Consider the following 6,270-nt stretch of genomic DNA (forward strand, 5'->3'; position numbering starts at 1 on the left):
CAGAATAACCATTAGCTGTCCTCCCTCTTCCTTGTAAAGAGCCTAGTCAGCTCCATTTTAGGCAGCATCAGATAAAGAGATGGATTTCTCCAGGTTGCAGTCTCTAGAAGAGCTACAGATCACTGGCTATGTTGGAAATACGAATCACTTAACTTGGATTTTCACACACGGAGCCTTACATAGCTACAGAAATAGAGACCAGATAGTGCCATCAGGTGGGTTCCTGAAAAATAAAAGCTTCTTGCCCATGTCAACCAATGTCTGCGGATATGATTGCTCAACTATGCTCGTTTCAAAACGCAACTATTTGCTATCATGCCATCAATCCCAAAGCAGCCAAGCATCTAGCTAGCCCCGTAAGTCGACAGTCACAGACAGCTGAAATCCTGGACTCCAAGAATGCAGTTGTTTTCGCGCCCACGAAATACAAGCAACGGGTTTGCAGGGACCCGCAGCAGCGCCCCGCTCCAGGCGTGCACACACATCTAGGTCTGGCCTCAGTTTCCGGTTTCTGGGCCGAGAGACGAGGCAGAGGGCCCGGCCGGCGGTGGACGGCTCGGCCCCGGAGAACGCAGGCGGACGGCCCAGCCCGCGCCGCCGCCGTCAGACCAGTCGGACGGCTTCGCCCCCAGCCCGCCCCTCCCCGGCCGCGCCGCAGCCAGCCCTTCCTCCCTCCCGGAAACCCAGTCCCTCCCGCCGGCGCCCCAGCAGGACGCGCCCGGCCCCCGCGCAGCCGCCGCCCGCAGCCCTGCGCTCCCGGCCAGCGCCCGGGCGCCGGGCCATGGGGCATCCGGGCCGGCGGGAGGCCGGAGCAGGAGCCCGGCGGGAAGTGGGTAAGGGCACGCGGGAAGGCCGGGCCGGGGCGCCCCCGCCGCCCTCGACAGTGACTGTGTGCGGGCGCGGGGCGTGCCGAGCCGGGGAGCACCTGCGCGGGGCTGCGGGGCCTTGCGTTGAGGTCGAGGGCGCCTGCGGACAGGGAGAGCGGGAAGAGGCCGCAGGAGGGTGGAGAGCGAGCTCGGGCCCTCGGTTTGCAACCTAATCTGGTGAGAGGGACGGCACACGGTGGCGACTGGTGCCGCACTGGGAGAGTCAGCCAGGGCCTGGGCTGCCGTGGCTCCGCAGGTTTCTCCAGCTGGCCAGGCTGGTTCTGGGCTCCAGTATTAGAACTGAGTGACAGCGAGGGGTTCGCTGCCCCTGTCGGTCTCTATGTCCCGCAGGGGCCCCTGGCATCCTCCCTGCCCACTTGGATGTTGGCCCCTCTGCTTGGCCCCCCTGGGTGTGTCTGGGCAGAAGACACCAGAGATTCCTGAGAAGTGAACAATGTCTGCTCAGCTAACTCACATCCCCTCTAGGGTCCCATTCTGGTCCTAGAATAGAATCTAGCTTATCCCTTCCGTAGGACCGGGGAGCCAGGGATGTGCCTTCTTTGCTGTTTTTTCCCATGCTGCAAGATGGATTTTGCTGCTCTGGTCAGTGCCGTCACCCAGACCCCCTGTGTCAGTGGCCTGCATGCGAGGTCAGGAGGCCAGCATCAAAGTGAGGGCCCTGGGCAGCTTGGGGCTCCACCTGCCCTTGAACCTCATTAGCCCAGTCCTTTCCCCAGCCCAGTGCTGATTGAATGTAATTAGCAACTAATTGGATATCTGTGAGCCCCTCTGCATAAGAAATACACCAAGGTCAAGGTTAGAGAGCAGAGCTGCTGAGTGATTCATTCTTTTCTTTCAGACACTGTATTTTCTCTTCGTGGGGCCTATGAAGAAGAGCCATTCATTCATTCATTCATTCATTCAACTCAGGTGTTAGTACTGAGTGCTAACGACTAATCAGGCAGGTAGGCATGGGAAATACAACTGCTTGTTTACGTATGAATTGTATCAGAGAGAAAATAAGCGAGTAAGCAGGTGAATCGTGTTATTTCAGAGCGTGAGAAATGCTGTAAAAACCAAAGAAACTGGCTGGTGAAGGGCAGGGTGGCGAGACAGGAGAAACTGGCCCTTAGACAAGGTAGGAGCTTTCTGAATGAGGGGGGAGGGTAGTATGATTTTCAGGCCCCAAAAACTCTGGGGGCTGAGAATAGGATGCCCCCTGTTTCCATGAGGGGGGACTACTGAGCTGCCCCGGAGCGGGGAGTCAGTGAGCAGTGGGTGGGCGGTGAGTAGCTCCTCTCTGGAGTCCTTGGGGTCCACCTGTTGGGGGCCTTCCATCAAGGTGGAACCTAAGCTTCCCCAGAAGACAGGCTCTTGGGTTCACTTGCTCGGTTGTTCATTCAACAAATGCTTACCGAGGGCCAGGATGTTCCAAGCACAATTGTAGGTGTTAAGGATGTGATCAGTGAACAATACAGTCTTTCCCCTCATGGAGCTTATTTTCTGGTGGGGAGAAATGGACAATAAACAACAATACCAGTGACTTTAAGGTCATAATGATAAATGCTATGGAGGGACAGAAAGTAGCTTAAGAGGTTAGAAGGCTGTTATGTTTAATAGAGTGGTCAGGACAGGTTGTGCTGAGGAGATGAAATTTTAGTGGAGACCTGAATGTAGATAAGATATAGGCATGCAACGCTCTGAGGGAAGGACATGCCAGGCAGTGGGAATGGCAAATGCAAAGGCCCTGAGGCACAAATAAGGCTTGAGCATGCTGGGCATGCTGGACATGCCGGAGGAACAGGAAAGAGACCGGTGTGACTCTGGGAGGTGAGCAGGCATTTCAGAGGCTCTCCTTGGATGGGGCCTCAGCCTGAGGACCAGAGGCATCCCGGGAGAGTAGATGATTCTCCCCACTGCTGTGGCAGGAAGATTCATAGGCTCCCAGGGTTTGGATATGGGGCAGAAAAACTAGCCTTCTAGGAAGATTCTTATCATCTTTCATTCATTTTTTTAAAAAATATTTTTTTTTATTTATTTGACAGAGATAGACATAGTGAGAGAGAGAGAACACAAGCAGGGGGAATGGGAGAGGGAGAAGCAGGCCTCCTGCTTTCCTTCCTGAGATGCCAGGCTTGATTCCAGCTCCCAGGATCCCAGGATCATGACCTGAGCCAAAGGCAGACACTTAACAACTGATCCACCAAGGCGCCCTTCATTTTTCATTCTTTAATTGGGTGATCTCAGTAGACCGAAAAGGAAAACAGAAGAGTATATAATAATTGACATATATTGAACACGTGCTATATGTCAGGCTGTCCTTTGAGCATCTTATGTGCAAACACAAATCCTTGGGGTGCCTGGGTGGCTCAGAGGGTTAAAGCCTCTGCCCTCGACTCAGGTCATGATCCCGGACTCCTGGGATTGAGTCCTGCGTCAGGCTCCTCTGCTCAGGGAGTCTGTTTCCTCCTCCCTCTCTCTCTCTCTCTCTCTCTCTGCCTGTCTCTCTTCCTACTTGTGATCTCTGTCAAATAAATAAATAAAATCTTAAAACAAAACAAAACAACACAACCCCCCCCCCCCACAAATCCTCACAGTAAGTCTGTGAGGTGTGGTACTGTCCCATTTCACAGATGAGAAAAATAAGACCCAGGGAGTAGGAAAGTTGCCCACTTTCGCACAGCTAGTAGGTGAAAAATTGGGAATTACAATTGAGTGGTACAGTCAAGGGCTCAGACAGGGCAGGGCAGGTTTTGGCTGAAGGGATGTTTGTCCGCAAAGGAGAGGAATCCAGTGGAAAAGGGTTCCTAGCACCTAACAGCAGGGGGTGGTTAGACAAGACAGTAGGGGTTAGGAGCACATTCCACTTCTTTTGTTCTTTTGAAGATAATTATCTACATGGGTTAAAAATTCTTCAAAGAAAGTATTTTTAAAGGTATTACTTGTATGTGTTAAAAATCTTTTTATAAATGTTAATTGAAACAGCTCTTAAGGTGCACGGTGAAAAATCAACCCGCCCCCCACCCCCGGTCCTGTGCTCTCAATTCCCCTCTTTAGGGCCGATTTCTAGAGAATATTTCCAAAGAGATAGGTTCTGCTAGTAAAGGAGCATATAAGTGTGTATAACTTTCTTTTTCTATACGAATAGTGATGGTACTCAGTTCTGTGCTTATTATGATTATGATTATCGTTTTACCTAAGATATTTATTCTGATTCAGGACATACAGAAATACTTTTCCAAATAAATGTGTGATGGTTCCCTGAGTGGGGTGTTTATCTAGCCAGGCCTCTATGGGCTTCGAGGTGGTTCTCCGCCTTGTTACGTGTGTGTGTGCTTGCTGTGATGGACAGTGACCCGTTAAGCATTCGTGGGCCCGCGTACCCGCTCACTTCTGTGACTGTTTCAGCAGGAGAAATTCCTGAACCCAGAATGACTGACTTCAACGCCTCGAGGATTTTAAAGGTCGGTGGCCGCTGCCGGCCGGCCTTCTAGAGCCTCAGTGTGACTTAGAGCTTCTGAGCTTCCCCGCCACTCCCCGAGCTCAGTGGGTTCTCAACCTTCTGCTCTTGCCAATGTGACAGACGAAAACAGCGGGCACCACGTTGTGGTTTTTGTATGAATTTACAGTGAACACTGTTAGGAGCCTCATACATGGTTTTAGCTCTTTGTCTTTCTCCTTTTGTGGACTCGTCATGTCCTTGGCCTGGAGTTTACATTGGATGTTCGTCTTGTGGTTTGTTGTGATTGAATTATCCGAGGTCTTAATTAGGATTTCTTCTCCACCCCTCAAATCTAGCCCCGTCCACCGCCCCCTCCTCATCTCCCCCTACCCTGCCTGTGAACAGCCTTCCTTCTGGTATATTTCTGGTGGGTTTATCCTGGGATCAGGACGTATTCTAGAGAAAGTGATGGGGTTGATTTCTGTATGCGTGTACGGTAGACTTACATAAACTGTGTTGTTTATGCAACTCCTGCTCTTCTTACTTTTTAAACCCGATGCTGTTTTTTAAAAAGAGGGATCTGACTGCCGTGTGCAGCCCGTGGTTTGTCGCTCCTGAGTCTGCCCCGCGTTCCCTAGCTGGGATTGTGGAATTCCTGCAACAGTTGATTCTTAGTGGCTTGGTCTACAAAGACTGTTTGGAGAAACGGCTTTATGGGGACAGCCTCGGAGGATGAGGAGGATTTGAAAGATGCGTTGGAGAGTGGGGAAAGGAACAGAGATGACCCCGAGTGCCAAAGTACCAGGAACACTGAGGCCCCAAGACACTCTTAGACTTTAGGGTTGTGCTCCAGGGTGTGGACGCGTGGTCCTGGGAGAGGCTAGGGGGCTCCCATGTCCGTGTTGGGCCTTCCCTAATGGCAGCATGGGTGAAGCAGGGGGTGGGGGTCAGCGGGAAGTATTTTCAGGGGGCAGGAGGGATCCTCTGGAGAACTGGGGCCTTCTGCTTGCAGGAACCTGGAGGCAGGAGGTCCCTGCTACTCTCCTAGTGGCAGAGGAGGGCTCTGGGGGAGGGGAGAGGAGCGTCACTTGCCGGGGAGGGAGCCCCCACAGGATGGGGCCCTGGGGTCAGGAAGGGTCTGGGCTAGCATTGGGGTTGTTAACCTGGGAGAGAGGGGCAGTTGTGACACGGCGGACAGGACCCAGGAGGGCCGGGCCCTGGGAACGGGGATGGGAAGGTGTGTTCACAGGCACGTGGACATCCGGCAGGGCGTGCTGCTAAATTTAAGTCCTGCTCATCCAGCTAGAGGATTCCTGCCGGCAGTTAGGACCCTGGGTGTCAGTGAGCACGTGGGACAGGAACCTGTGGGGTGAGGGAGGTCACCCTGGGAGAGAGTATAAGGCAAGAACGCCTGGGCAGGGCAGAGCCTGAGGCGGGCAAGGGAGGAGAAGTGGATAGACAGGCTGAGCGGGCCAGGGAGGCTGGGTACACTCTGGAACTCTGCCTTTGCTGGCTCCATGACCTCAGGGAGGCCTCGTGTCAGCATGGGAGCCAGGACAGGCGTGAGGTTTGGGGGCTCTGCCTTCTTGGGGTCTCCCGGTGCTGCCTCGGAGGAGGAGGCATAGACAGGAGCAAGAGTTGCTCAGGTGGTGCAGGTGTGAGGGCTCTCTTCCTGGGAATGAGCTGGGAGGCCCCAGCGCTGTTCCCCCCAGAAGCTGCCACCCCAGGCCGCCCCTTGTCCCTGCAGGTGACTGCGGAGAGAGGACAGATCAACTCCTGCTGGCACAGAGAGGGCATGAGAAGCCCAGGGCTTTGCTGCCATGGGTGGGGTAAGCCTGGGCACCCGCAGGGAAGTCCGGGGCCTTTCAGGAGACCCCAGGAAGTGCCTTGCTCTAAGTTTTGTCTTCCTCCTTCCCTAGCTCAGAGTGTACCTGTTCTGTTTTATGTAACACGGGAGCCTTG

The 6,270-nt window shown here is 53.6% G+C and overlaps 1 long non-coding RNA gene across 1 annotated transcript; it reads left to right on the top strand.

Annotated features, from left to right (window-relative positions):
- Nucleotides 1-536: 536 nt before the first annotated feature.
- On the top strand, nt 537-6,270 carry LOC309870874. Its single transcript, XR_014314864.1, has 3 exons — nt 537-833; nt 1,726-1,831; nt 6,056-6,270. It is a non-coding gene; the product is annotated as an uncharacterized lncRNA (long non-coding RNA).

This window comes from Mustela nivalis, assembly GCF_964662115.1.
Source record: "Mustela nivalis genome assembly, chromosome: 8".
Taxonomy (NCBI): domain Eukaryota; kingdom Metazoa; phylum Chordata; class Mammalia; order Carnivora; family Mustelidae; genus Mustela; species Mustela nivalis.